General features: G+C 35.2%; 1 protein-coding gene across 2 annotated transcripts in view; it reads right to left on the reverse strand.

The window, feature by feature from the left end:
* Nucleotides 1–15,987, reverse strand: part of Sgcz (sarcoglycan zeta) — a 375,725-nt gene that overhangs the window by 147,796 nt on the left and 211,942 nt on the right. The gene's annotated exons all lie outside the window — the stretch shown is intronic.

Below are 15,987 nucleotides of genomic sequence, written 5' to 3' on the forward strand. Positions count from 1 at the left end.
TTAATAACTGGACACTCCACATGTATATTTGTATTAAATTTATACATCTTTCTTGCAAAGAGGCATAAAAGACTCATTAATTCAGAGATGCTGACACAATAATTTCCCCTTTTCTTTTAACTGTAATGTTTGAATGTGACTATCAAATTAAGAACAAATGAACTTAACATCAAACAAGAGTGCTGCATAATTTTGGAATTTTTTTCTTTTTTTCTTTTTTTGTTTTTCGAGACAGGGTTTCTCTGTGTGGCTTTGCGCCTTTTCCTGGAACTCACTTGGTAGCCCAGGCTGGCCTCGAACTCACAGAGATCCGCCTGGCTCTGCCTCCCGAGTGCTGGGATTAAAGGCGTGCGCCACCACCGCCTAGCTCTCAGCTCCTTCTCCAGCACCGTCCCCGCTATTATGCTCCCTACCGTGACAGTAATGGACTAAACCTCTGAAACTTTAAACCAGCCCACAGTTAAATATTTTTCTTTATAAGAGCTGTGTGGCAGAGGCAGCTGACCTGTGCTCATGGGAGCTCACGGACTCTAGAATTTTTTTGAAGGAATGTTTTGACCACCTAAGTTTTTACCATGAAAAGCTTTTTTATTGTTAATAATTCACAAAGGCTTTTAAGTTGGAAAATATTCATAAAAAGATTAATAATAATTAAAATTGTGATACTGTGGTTCTCAACCTTCCTAATGCTGTGACCCTTTAATACGGTTCCTCATGTTGTGGTGGTCCCCAACTATAAAAGTTATTTTTGTTGGTACTTCATAACTGTAATTTTGCTACTCTTGTGAATCGTAGTTTAAATATCTGATATGCAGGATATCTAATACACAACCCCTGTGAAAGGGTTCTTTGATCTCAAAGGGGTCATGATGCACCAGTTGAGAACCTCTGGAATATCGTTTCTTCTGGGTTAGTGTTTTGGCAACATGGGCTTAGACTTAATGATGCTGTTTGAATTACAATAGATTTATATATAAAATTTTGAAAATAACTTACATTTCCTTTTCCTACTTGACCATAAAATGTCTGTGTTTTTGAAACTGGGGAGAAGTTTTTTCTCCCCCAGAAATGACTCTCAAATTCCAAACATTTCTCCTACACAGGTTCTCTGAAATAGGTAGTTAATTCACGCCCTTGTCATTTCCCTGAACCTTCAGGTATGATTCATCCACTCTCCTGTGACATTCCTTGATGCAAGCCACACCAATATTTAGATTTTTATAAACCAGGATGAAAGTACTACCCTCATTCTTTATGTTTAACGGCTGAGAATTTTGTGTAATTATTCTTGAATCTGCAAACAGGAAAATGTAAAGATACAACTCAAAAAATAATAAAAACACAATTCCATACTTTTTCAGTAATGATCCTTAACAAAGGGAAGAAAACAGGCAATGCTAAATGCAACACGAACATTAAATTTGAGAACTGATGAGAATTGTAATAACATGTCTAGGCATGCATAATAAATGTTTTATTTGATATCTTATCTCATGTCAATAACATAGTGACATATTTTAAAATGACAATACAAATTTTTATCGTTTTGCATGAGAGAATGGAATTATTTTAGCAGACATGCTTGCACATTTCTAACAAATTGCAAAGCTTCTCTCATGATACTAATCATTAGAAACAGGCTTCAGACTAAAATTTTTTAGGGAATCTTTCTTCTGTATAATCCATGCCTCAGTATATTCTGTTACTTATTGTTGGAGGCTCCCTTGCATAGGTTACCATCCAGTTATGAGCACACAATTTATGGCGCTGTACTTTCAAGTGCCTGTAGAGTGAACCATATTCCAAACACAGTTGTTAAGAAGATGTGAGGAATGGAACTCAGCAGAAGGCATGCTCTGATCTCAGTGGAGAAATCAACTAGAAATTTCAATGTGATCTAACACCTGGCCATCTTTTGCTATTCTTCAGATTGATTATTAATCTGGAAGAGTTGAAGGACATAGTTAGTTTATATAAATATTTCATTCTATGAAATATTAAGATAGGCATCAGCTCTTGACTTTAAAGTCTGATGACATTCAAGTAGAAATCTTTGACAAGACTGCAAAGGGCTTGACTTCAGAGCAGAGGCCAAGGTTATGAAAAATGGAAACTGCACGTAGGGTCTGTTACTTATTTTTCTTCCTGTCATGATTATCTGATAGAGACTTGTCTTAGTTTCTTCACTTTGTTAGTGTATAAGAAAAAATAATCTCCTTGAAACCTCTGACACTCAGAGGTTTAGGATTTAACATGAATCTTCAATAAGAGCAGCAAGTTTGTTGATTTCATGGTATAACTCAGAGAACATAGAGTGGCAAAACTACGTGTACAGAGTTAACAAGGGAAACTCAATGCTAGGACTCCTGTCATAAGTCAGTCAGTGATTCAATTACATATCCAAATATTTCCATAGCAAACTCTGACATCCACCTGCTTGTAATCAACTCCAGTTCCTCCATTGCATATTTTAATCCTCTCAGTGTAATAACCTCTTCCATGTCTCTGGCTAAAACCTAATCAGAACTCTGTGAGTCTTCAGAATATTCTTAGGAAATGGAAAGTCTTCTTGTAACATTTAATACAATCAAATGTATCATTCAAAAGCTTCACACACACACATCCCTTCCTGTCTCTCCTGAGCCTGGTGGCATGGTTTCTTTTCCACGAAAATGGGGATTTATTGCTTTTCTCCCTTTGGCTACACAGTTCTTACCCCCTTTTCTCTTTTTTCAGTATTGGAACTCAAGAAGGTTTCCAGGAAACATGAAAGGGACACTCTACTGTTACTAATACTGTCTTGAGCATCTCTTTCAGCTGGTGTGGGGTGACTGTTTCCCTGGGTACTTAAGAGTCCTTTCTACAAGGGTTGCATCACCTCTACTGAGTCATTTACGTGGCTACAAAAGACAGTAAGAGAGCACTCCACATATTTTTTTGGTATGGTAAACTCTAGGAGTAAAAATCTTTTTTCTTTTCAAATGTCTCATGGTGAAAAACACTGATGTGCGGAGCTCTGAGATTTTAGGGGAAATCATCACATCCTCAAGTTAAAATAATGAGTGTTTTTACTTCTTTGATAGAGATAGACATAATTATCCCTTGGAGGGAAGCAGAACAAACACATATGTGAAAATATTTCTCTAAAAATTGTCTCTAAAAATCCCCTGTATATGCATGAATAGAATTAGGAATAGTAGTCATTATCTGACACCTCTTTTCGAATCATTCATCATAGTTTTATATATTATCTTTCAATGTTGCACGTATTTACCTGACCTTCAACTAGAACCTTTAATTAACACAATTCTATGCAGCCCTCTTTCACAGCATCTTACAGGTCATTTAGTTTTCATGTCTATGCTAAGCAGTGGTTGCGGTGTTACTGTATTATGATGTGATTGTTAATTTAAATTCTGTACCACTTATTCTGACTTTATTTTTTCCCTTATGAATTCAACACAAATATTTCAACAAATAGTAATAATGTGCACAATGTATATTGCTGCATACTGCCCTTTCCAGCATACTGCCCTTTCCACATATATTCTATTCCCACTGACTTAATTCACCTCAACTGGCATTTTATAGTTCTACTCAGTAACTGTCAATTCATTGTTATTATTTGTTTATGTATCTGCTTTTTAGTATTGACTAGAGAATCCATGAATGAATAATGGAATGGGTGTAGAATGAATTCGTAAGTTACCTTATTGGTTGTATGCAGGAAGAAAGAATTTGGAACATACTAGTAGAGCATCAACATTGAGGTTACAAAAGAATGGTCAGCTATGTAAATTATATATCATGGGTTATCTCGGTTGACTTTTTGTATATTGTAGCAGTCACTAGAATATAACAGCATAGCATCCTCACGGTCAGTTCCTTCCTATTTAATCCCCTCTCCTTTACAGTAAAATTGTAGTCACTCAAATGCCATAAATATATACATTGTGAGATTTTAAATACATAATATTCTCCTGACCAACTAACCGATTCCTAGTTATTGTGTAAATTGAATGAAGTTTAAAAAGTCTCAAAAGAAAACAGGAAATACAGAGACAGATACAGAGTTTGCTATACTGTCTAGGTTGCTGTTTTCCAAACACCATGTGTTTTACCACTGTGATAGACACATACGTGCTTCTAAACACCGTCATGTATTTAAGTCACTGACTGTGGCAGTATGTCATTAACAAATCATAAAACAAGGCTGGTATTCTGCCATAATCTACCTCCACATAGGAATGTGTGTTTGTGATGCACTTAATATATGAACAGAACTCCTGGGAGATATTGGTAATAACCCTCAAGGTGTTCTTAAATGGTCCTTTGAACAGAAAGCCTAGTAATTGCTCCCATGAAGGCCTATAATATCTTCCTCTCCCGCCTGATAATTGAATGTGTCAAACAAATGGCTTTGGTTCTAAGGCTTCAGCATCTAATGGGGAAATATCTCTGTCAAATGTAATCATAGGAAGATATTACTCCATTTTCCTTCTTAATGTACAACTTAACTTTAACTACCAGTTTAGGTTGAAGTCCCAACAAATCAGGATCTAGAATAAAACTCATGTGCTACTACTTTATTAAGAATACAGTATGTCCTTGAGGAGCAGCGAAGAAGGATGTAAAAGCAAAGAGTTTGCCTTAGGCTTAATTTGAGAGCTGAAATAAAGGATGTTTCAAAATATAACACATATAAATATTAAGTAATTTTGAAATTTTGAAATTCAGACTTTAAAAGACCCAAACATCCTTAACCTTAGGTTAATGCAAATGTGTGCACATGGATTGACATCTTTAGAGCAAGCGACTTTCTCTTACTGTATTTACTTCTTTTTAAGTCATACTGTAATAAAGAGATGAATCTTATTGTAGAAGGTATTTGGATTAGACAAGTGTATGTAACTCACTAGTCTATTCACAATAGAAGTAAAAGGTGAAATTAATTTATTAAGAGCAACCTAAGAGTAAATATGCAAGAACAAGTCTTCAGTTTAGATCATTACCACAGCATAGTGTTAGCCATATCTACCTTCCATGAATAAGGTTAGGGATGGTAAAACCACCTGTACTTCATCAAACAGATTATAGATTAACACCAGTGTAGTATCTCAAAAGTTGTTGGTAAGTTTCACTGACGATCACTGTTACATTTACTGATTCTGAAATTTTAGTAAATATTTCTTAGCTGTGACCTCCCCTCATTTTTCACATTTAATTTTTGCTAATTTAGTGAAAATAAAAATCAAATGACCACCTGTGTAAACTTATTCTTTTGTTCATTTGAGCTAGATCTATCTAAATTGAAAGTATAATAAACTTTGAGCCTTGCCCAAAACAGTTTTTATCTTGTCAATAACTTTCCCCATTACAGAAATCAAGCATAGAATTTATTTTTCAACCATATAATTTGTGGCTGTGTTCAAATGGATTAAACCTTAATGAAGCGATTAAATAGTACAATCTACTTTTTACAGGTATAAGCACAGGACAATAAACAAAATCTTGAATCGTCATTACAGCAAAATAACTGTGGATGGTAAAATGGAATTGTTTAATTATAAAACTACAAGAATAACATGGATATTAATAAAAATAAAGTGAATAATGTTTCATTAAAATCCTAATGTTAAAAACTAGGTAAAAAACTGAAGTTTGGCTGAGGTTGTGCATATTACAACATAGTAGGAAAAGAATAAGCATGATTAAATGTTTCTGTAACCTCAGGATAACATTTTATTCTTTCATCTAAGGCTTCTAAATTCTCCTCTTTAAAATAAAGGGAGATTGCTACCAGTAAATCTTCTTAGCGAGTAGATTATGTGATATTTGATCTTTGATATTACATTCATATAAAGTATGATTCTAAGAAGAATATTCCCTTGACATCTTTTAGTGCCATTGCTCCTACGTTCTTAAATCTGAAATCTCTAATGGTGTCTTAATGGCTATTGGATTTTATATATTGTCTTTTAAACATTAAAATATGACACTGTTAATGATAATAGCTGCTGCTGCTCTCCTTGCTATGAGAAACACAATTGGAATGACATTGACTCTGAACATTTTTCAAACAAGGAAATCATGCCCTTGGACTTTTCCTATAGTTCTTCTGACCTTTCTTTTAGTTCTCTTAATCTGTGTTTTGGATTTTTAACATAGCTGATGGGGAAGATTATTTCCTTGTCTTGCTGTACCTCTGAAGGCAGGTGAATCCCTGTGAGTTCAAGGCCAGCCTAATCTTCATAGTAAGTTCCAGGATGACCAGAGCTACATAATAGATACTGTTTTTTTTTTAAAAGAATATATTATGTGAAAATTCAATTACTAAGCAATATGTTGTTAGGCAGATTATGTTGTCATAAATACTTTAAACCATCTGGAGTGGAAACTCTCACTATTAGCATTATTCCTTAATACCTTGAGATTTTGGCAACTTCTTATTCTTAAGGTTTTTGTGATATAAAATTTGAGAAATTGCTCAACTTTCTAAAAATAATATTTAACATGTATGTAAATGTCTAAACAACTTTTAAAAGCTGAGAACCTAAATTTCGAGGCTACTTAGTGAGTTGTGAAATATTAACTATGAATTCATACACTGTGTTAGCAGAGATGGCCATGGCTAACTTTCTCAAGAAAATACACTCTAAAACAGCGTTATTCTGTATTTAAAATATGTAATATGAAAGATCAAGGAAGTTGAAGTCCATTACAAAATATACACATGGATTATGACACCAGCTGTAATAAAGCCATAAAAACACTTAAAATGTGGACTTTCTGAAACATAAAAGAAATTGTTTCTGAACTACATAATTGATTTTGCATTTCAAAATAAATGTACTCAATGTATCTTCCAAACCATAATTTTCTTCATTTCTTGTGCATTAAAATCATCATCACTGACCCACTTCAAAAACATTGGTCTGACTAAATGTGTTCATTTTTTTTATTTAGAGATGGGAGAACTTGAGATAGAAAAATGAAGGTTGTAGTAGGGACGCTTGTACAAGTGTATGGAAGGGAACATCATGAGACATGAGTTCATGAGTCTTTACTTTGTGACTTTGAAAATATCCATATCCCGAATTTAGTGTATTCAGATTCCAACTAGGCACAGAGAGTACATTAAAGACAGTTTACACGGACTTCTTTCTAGTACTTCTTATTTATCAACGCATATAATCCAGTAAGCATGATGGAGCAAAAACAGCAGTCTACTATAAACATCATTACATGTTTGCTGCCATTTGCTCTAGCTGAAGTCTTATTGGCTCTGACGGATACTGCTCCTTCTGCATCCTTTTCTAAAAGCCATTGGTTCTTAGATACCTTTTTATGCCACAGTCAGATGGCACACTATATGGTATTTTTCAGTTTATACCCAGAGTAACAGAATTTTTATCTCCTCAAAATCCCTACTCATTTAAGAATATTATTTTCAGATTATTTAACCCTCTTTTTCTCCATGCTATACCAATAATAATCTCTTCCGCACACTCACTATGATTCCCCGATCCTTACACTCCTGTAAGCACTCATGACTAATTCTATAAAACACATCACTCTTTTCTGTCTATGTAGCCAGAAATTTCTCCAGTCCTGCCTAGCCCTGTGGTTGGGACAAATCTCTCCCACCCATTTACTTGGTCCCAGGTAAACACACAGAGGCTTATATTACTTACAAACTGTATGGCCTATGGGTCAGGCTTCTTGATAGCTAGATCTTATAACTTAGCTCAATTTATTTCTATTAACCTATATGTTGTAATGTGGCTGTGGCATTCAGGTCTGCTGGAATCTTGTTGCTCCTTGGGTGGCAGGCTGGCATCTCTCCCACTCTATCCATTTGTGGTGTCTGAAAAGCCCATGCCTGTTTTATTTTACTGTCTAATGTACTATTATATTTATCAGTTCTCATGCTCTCAATCACTTTTTCTTTTATATTTATTTATTGAAACATGGATTTGCTATATAGCCTCTGCTCTCAAATTTAAAATCTTTCTACTTAAGCCCCCACAGTGGGAGACTAATAGGCATGCACCAATATACATTGGTCTTTTGAGCTATTTACTCATATTCACATATTGAGGTAGAATATGGATATTTTCAAGTCACAAAGACTCATGTACTCATTCCCAGAAACCTTCCCTTCTATATACTTGTTGAAATGTCCCTACTATAACATTTAAATTTTTCTGTATCAGTCTCTCTAATCTCTTAACCCAACTTACATCTACTATCACTAAGACCACTTCCCTTCATTTCAGACTTCCTTAGTTCATCATAACGCAATACTTCTGACTTGATCCTCTCTCTCCCCTTGCTGACAGACCATGGAACAATAATACCTATTTATCTTATACCTATCCATGCTTTTTCAGAAATATCTCCAGATGAATGTAAGGCATCACACAAACGAGGAGGTTGGTAGGCAAAGTTTTTGTAATCAGGATTAACATTCTGTACTTCTTGGTAAATTACTGTATCTTTAGCAAATGCTTTCAATTCGTTCAATTATTATTAACATATTTTTTTCTGAAAATCTCTCTATATTCTCTCAAAATCTCCAAGCATGTTATAGGGTCAACTTTTAGAAAACTCAAAGTATGAGAGTATCTTTCTCTTGCTCAGCTAATGAACATTCTCTACTTAGAAGATGTCATTATCCATGTGCACTCTGTATCCTTGGCTACCCTTTAATCTTCTCAACAACCTTTTCCGAAAGTCTTTGAGAGTACCTTAAATATACAATATTCTTTTCTGCTAAATGTTTAAGTGCAAGTTAAAGAAAGAAAGATAGGAAGGAAGGAAGGAAGGAAGGAAGGAAGGAAGGAAGGAAGGAAGGAAGGAAGAAAGAAAGAAAAAAAGAAAGAAAGAAAGAAAGAAAGAAAGAAAGAAAGAAAGAAAGAGGGAAAGAGTGTAAGGAGGGAGAGAGGGAGTGAGGAAGGAAGGAAGGAAGGAAGGAAGGAAGGAAGGAAGGAAGGAAGGAAGGAAGGAAGGAAGGAGAAATCAAGCCCAGTATTCTTGTATACAACCATGGTGCTATCTTTACATTTAGTATTTGAAGCATTCTGTGATACATTTATCTAAAAAAAGGCAACAAGTACTTTCTGGAGAGTGCCAGACAGTAAATATTTTAGAATTTGTGGGTCACATGTCAGAAGCACTCAATTTTACCCTGGCACCCGAAAGCAGCCACAGGCAACACATGACCTAATAAGTGTTGGTATCTTACGACAAAAACAAGTAGCAGATCCCAAGTTAAAGTGCTTGCTACTTCAAAATTGTTAGTTTTCCAATAAGAACCTAGACATGCACAAGAGTGTTCTGTTCACCATCTGTGGTAGTTCTCACTCATAATGCCAGCACTCAGGAGGTTGAGGCAGTGTTATTGCAAACCCAAAGGCAGCTTGGGCTACACAGCAAGAGTTTCAAATAGAAAAAAGAAATCATTCAACAAACAAAAACTATTTTGATAAATTTCTCTGTTTTCAAACTTTGTGTTTGTTTTTTCAAGTTTTATTGAATACACATGTTTAGGGTTTTGCACATTACTCTTGAATGGATGAGTTATCATTAAGATGCTGTCTCTCCTTTTCATGTGAACTATGTTTTGTCTGATTTTATTAGAGTAACGATGACCTGCTAGCAGAAGACTGACATGCTATATTTTTTTTACTGTGTTGTTTTCAAATTATCCACTTTTTAAATAAAAAGCATTTTGTTTGTAAATCATTTATTGTTTATTATTATGATTGCTGTTTCCAAATTAAGCTTTCACACAATTTATTAATATTACCATTCATATTGTTGTAGGCAAGCATGTTCTCATTTTTATTTTGATCCATATTATCTATATTTTGATCTTGTGATTTTTTTGGATATATTTGCTGATCGTGTCAAACAATGTTTTTCTTAATTTTGAATGTTAATCTTTTTTATTTTAGTGGGTTTCTTTAATTCTCATTTTCTCTTGGAATTCCTGTGGGTATTATCACTATTTAAATCCATTAACATCTATTGTAATGTCAAAGGACTTGTATTATTGTATACTCCAACGTTGTTTGTTGAATCGAACAGTTCCATTGACTGTAGAAGAAGCATTAAATTAAAATATATGAGTCTATTGAGGCAATAGTTATTCAAGCCACCACAGTTGTTGTTTGACGTGTGGTTGCTGGGAGCCAAATCTGACTTATCTGTAAGAGCATCATTTTTTTTAACCACAAATCTATCTCACCAACACCATTAACTTACATTTCTGTGCTATTGAAATATTATTGACTATCATAATACCCTCAAGTACTATGAACATTCAAATTAAAGTTATATTGAAATTTCCTCCACCTCAGTCATGAATTCATGGTGACTAAGTTCAAGAAAACAACTGACAACATACTCTGGTAATGATCTGAGCAAAAAATAAACCCATTCACTGTTGATGGGATTGAAAACTTGTGTAGCCACTATGCAAATCAGAGTGGATAAATCTCAAGGAACTAAAGGTGGATCTCTCCTATGATCCAGCCATGCTACTCCTTGACATACACCCTCAGGATACCATATATCACAGAGATACTTACTCAGTTATTTTTTTTTGCCACTTTATTCACATAGCTAGGAAATAGACACAATCTAAATAATTTTCAAGTTATCAATGCACAATGAAAATGTGGTACACATATAGAGTGGAATTTTAATAGGCTATGAAGGAAACTGAAATCATAAAATTTGCTGGTAAAAGGATGTAACAGGGATATATTATGCAAAGTGAGGTTACCCAGACACAGGAATACAAATGACACCTTGTTTCTCTTATTTGTGGATTTTAAATCTGGATCTTCAAAGTTTAACACTGAGTTTGCAAATAACTGCAGAAACCAAATATTTAAAGGAACCATGGAGGTAACAAGATGGAGGAGCTCCATGGAGGAGGATAGTAGGGGAAATGAGAAAAATGGGCTGGGGACTTCGAACAAAGAAGAGGGAGGAGAGTAATGAGGAGAAAAGGGAAGGAAAGAGAAATAAAGGAAACTAGAGATGTTAGAAAAAATCACAGGAAGTATTGTTTTTATATATACTTAAAAATACAACAGTGTGTGTGTGTGTGTGTGTGTGTGTGTGTGTGTGTGTGTGGTTTAAATGGAGATATAAATGGGGTGATATCGCTTCCCCAACAGACCCACAGATCACATAACAAAACCACCAAGCCTGCATGGGAAACTTCCTTTCTTGTGGCATAGAAGAATCTAAGAGACTCCCATAACAGTAGGCTATTGTTGTTGCCCTTGGCTGGTTGCCTGACAGAACTTGAATGGAAGTCTCTACTGCTATAGATACCATACACGTAAGATATAGAACTAGGAAAAATTGAGCTAGAATTGACCTGGAAATCTCTTCCCTGAGGACTGACTCTTATAGTATTGGTAGGAGCTGTGCAAGCTGACAAGGGAGAAAAGCAGGTATAAAGGTCTATGAATCACAATAATGACAGGATAGCAAGACATCTTCATACCTGTTCCTGTAAGCCTTGCCACACATCCATGGCTAAAGAGTTCAGAGATCATAAGAAATTATTCCTGTGGTTTTACTAAACTACACAATTTCTAATTACATGCTAAATACTTACCCTATTCCAATAGATAAATGTAGCTTTCATTTTTCGTCAAAGAAGCTTCTTTTAGAAACAAATAGAGGCTATTACAAAGATCAGAAACATTTATAAAAATGTGACCCTGGGGTTCCCAGCCTAAACTTATACATATACAATGCAACCGCTATAAGTAATTCTCAAGGAAAACCATGGAAGAAAGTGGGAAAAGACTGTGAGAACCAAATAGCATCCCCTAGATGTATGCTAGGAGACATGATGCACAAATGGAATCTCAGCAATACAACAATACAATTGCCTAAACAATACATGCATAATAATCCCAGGTGGCATGGTAATATTGACAGTGGAAACTCCATGAGATCCCACACATGTAGCTGAATATCCCTACGAAATCAGTGGCTCTGTACATAAAAACAACACTAAATGGACTCAGTGTGTGTGTGTGTGTGTGTGTGTGTGTGTGTGTGTGTGTGTGTGTGACAAAGAGAGGAAGAGAGATTCTGTGTGTGTGCTTGTGTATGTGTTTGTGTGTAAAAAGAGGTCATTCATTTTAAATTAAGTATGGGAGTGAAATAGGGGAGAAAAGAGATGGAGATGAGATAAACAAAGTACCAATGTTTTAAACTATCAAAAAGTAAAGATAAATTATTATGTGCTGAAGAGATGTCTCTGCAGATGAATTTCTAAATGGTCTTATTAAATAAGAAACACAGAGCCAAATACAGGGGTGAAAGCTGTAGAGATCAGAGAAGTAGTGAGAGTCATCGTCTAACCTTAGCTCACCACGCTGCTGTAGCTTCCCAAGAGAACCAGCTTCTTCAAGTCTAACCTGTGCCTTTATTGCCTTGCTGTTCTGCCTTTTCATTGGCTCTTAGCCCAGCCACCTCACTTTCTTGTCACTGCCTGTCTATACAGACCTTCAGGTCTCTATGTTTGGTACTGGGATTAAAGGCATGTGTCACCACGCATGGCTGTGTGCTTGAACACACAGAGACTCTGCCTGCCATGTGACTGGATTAAGGGCATGTGCTATCACCACTGTCTGACTTTTGTTTATGGCTGGCTATGACCTCTGATCTCCAGGCAAACTTTATTAACATACAAATATCACATTTCAACACAAATAAAATATCACCACGTCTCTTTGGTCAAGAGCATTTGCTACTTTTGCGGAGGATACAGATTTGGTTCCCAGTGCCACAGGGTGGATTACAGCTGTCTGTAATTCTGGTTCCAGGGAATCTGACAACCTCGACTGGCCTCCATGGGCACCAGGTATGCATCCAGTGCCCTTAACCCTAACTGTCATCATAGAGCCTTCATCCAATAACTGATGGTAGCAGATGCAAAGATCCACAGCCAAGCACCAGGCCGAGCTCCAGAAGTCCAGTCAAAGAGAGGGAAGAGGGATTATATAAGCAAGAGGAGTCAAGATCATGATGGGGAAATCTACAGAGACAACTGAACCAAGCTCATAGGAACTCACGAACTTTAGATTGACAGCTGTGGAACCTGCATGGGACTGGACTAGTCCCTCTGCATACAGAAGACAGTTGTGTAGCATGGTCTGTTTGAAGAGCCCTTGCCAGTGGGATCAGGATCTATCCCTGGTGCATGAACTGACTTTCTCAAGCCCATTACCTATGGTCAGACACCTTGCTCACCCTTGATGCAGTAGGGAGGGGCTTGGTCTTGCCTCAACTGAATACACTATGCTTTGCTGACTCCCCATGGGAGGCCTTACCCTTTTGAAAGAAGAGATGGGGAGGTGTTGGGGCAAGTAGGAGGGGGGATGAGAGTGGCATCTGTGATTGGTATGTAAAATGAATAAAAATTGTTTTTAAATACAAAAAAGATACATGCAGGCAAAGCACTCAAACACAGAAAAATGAATAAATGTGTTTAATACTTTACAATTAAAAAATAATTTATATTACAAAGTAAATAGCAATGCATTTTAGCTTTGTTCTTATTCCAGATACCTTTTTTCCCCCCCGCTATTTGGGGTCTAAGCTATGTTCCCAAAAGTTTCATAAATACATTGTTTAAATTGCAGGAGATAGAAAAAGTTCACATTTTGGCTCTTGGAATATTGTTTTTTAATATTTAACAAACCTTTGTCTTGAAATATAAACTCCATTTTGTCTTCCTTTCGGTGCAATTATAGTGGGGATTTTGGGGTTTAACTTTTTCATTTCATTCTTTATGTTATAGGATCCAAAATAAACAACTTCAGAAGAAATAGAAATGTATTTATAAGAAATAGTCATATTTATTTCTTTAAGGAAATCTAAGTTAACCTTATAAAAGCCAGGCTCATCTCTCATGTACCAAAAGTGATATTTTACATTGAAATATAATCTCTTACAATAACTGTCATAACTCATAACATTCAGACATAAAAAAATGAGATGATAATAAACAACTTTCCCAATCTTTTGTTCATTACTTTAAAAGTTAATGCAGGACTCTTTTGAGCCCCTCTGTCCCGATTAGTTTTATGCCAACTTGACAGAAGACATAGTCATTGGGAAGATGAAATCTCAAATAATAAAACTCCTATCCCATATTGGGTTGTGCACAAGCCTGTTGGACATTTTAATTTTATTAATAATTGATCTGGGAGGGCTCAGTTCACTGTGGGTGGCTGCTACTCCTAGAAGGGTAGTTCTGAGTTTTTTAACAAAACAGGCTGAATAAACCATGGAAAGTAATTATTCATGGCTTCTGCCTTGAGTTCCTGCCCTAACATCCTTCAGTGATGGACTATGATCTGAGATCTCTAAGATGAAATAAACATCCCTCCCCAAGTTCCTTTTGATTATGGTGTTTTATCACAGCAACAAAAATCCTAACTGATTAAACCTCAATAAATATATATTTAAACTCCAGTGCTCAATTCTTTCATAGATATATTAATTTAGTATTTTAATCATAAAGTAGAGCTAAGAGATAGAGGCTAAAACAGAAATGAGACCTTGCCTTTAATTTTTCTACTTACAAAATGAAAATCCACAAAATATGTATGTACCTTATGCGCCACAAGTGGCAAATAATGGAGAATCCAGTAAAAATCGAGACAGCAGTAAGGGGAGGGTAATGACACATGCAGAAAACCAAAGGTCAAAGACAGAAATAAACCTCAGGTGCACACAAGCGCAGCATGTCTTGAAGGTAAGGTACAAGGCAGGTAATTAGGAAATATTCTGATATTGATGAAGCAAAAGGCAGCTTTGCATATGTTAGCTCCTAAAATAGTCCATGATTATATTTATGTCATGGAAATGTGGAGTAATCTATTCTAGTGAATATTGTAGAAGACTCGTAACTGTATCAAGGTCAAGTTCTGGTTCTATCATTTAATTGACAAATGACCGTAGACAAGCTTTTTGTCTATTTGGAATTCTGGTTTCTCATCTATAAAATGGAATCATTACATAATAGTAGTAATAATAAATAACTTCTCTTCTTAAAGTTATTAAAACCATACTTAACATGTTATATATAACAACTATCAAGTAAATATTAATTTTCCCTAGATTGTTAGGATTGCTACTATTTTGTTACAGTAGTACACAAAAGAAACATTTGTAGAGAATATTAATACATAAGATCCATATACCTTCCAAAACCTTTTATGGTACTTTAGATTTCAAAATGCAGAGTGCATTTTGAACAGCTCACATCCCCATAGAAGTAATCATAATAATTTTTCCAAGATAGATAAATGGCAAGTACATTTTAGAAATGATTTAGAAAATAGATTTAAAATTGTCACTTTAAGGTTAAATAGAGTTCCCAAAAAGATATATTTAAGAAGGCAAAATTGAATATATCTATACACAAATTTTAATTTACCCATGCCTAATGTAAATGAAGGGAAAGTCTTGAGAACAAAGAATGTGATATAGTAAGACTGGATGACTCAAATTTTAGTCAGACCTGATGACTATTATCTATATAAAAATATCTTGTCATTTTATTTGCATTAATGAGTATAATATGATTCAAGAGAAAAAATAGTTAATATTTTCACAGATAGAAGCCATAGGAATAATCTTAAAATAAAACCCAAGTGCCTATTACCATGTAGAGACACCAGTGATGTTTTTATATACACATTCCCAGTGACAACCTCATCAGTGACTTGGACATTTATTGAAAATTAAATGTGTTAGTCTGGGCATAAAACTGCCAATAAAAACAACAAGAACATAAAATAATTCCATTTTATGTACATAAATTTTTATCATTTCCGTTATTCTCCAATGTATCCATCTTCTTCAAATTACCTAAGCCAAGATCATCACGGTCCTGTTTTTCAGCTGTGCATGGCTATCATAATGGCTTTCTTATACACT

Source organism: Peromyscus eremicus, chromosome 17 (genome assembly GCF_949786415.1).
Source record: "Peromyscus eremicus chromosome 17, PerEre_H2_v1, whole genome shotgun sequence".
Classification (NCBI taxonomy): domain Eukaryota; kingdom Metazoa; phylum Chordata; class Mammalia; order Rodentia; family Cricetidae; genus Peromyscus; species Peromyscus eremicus.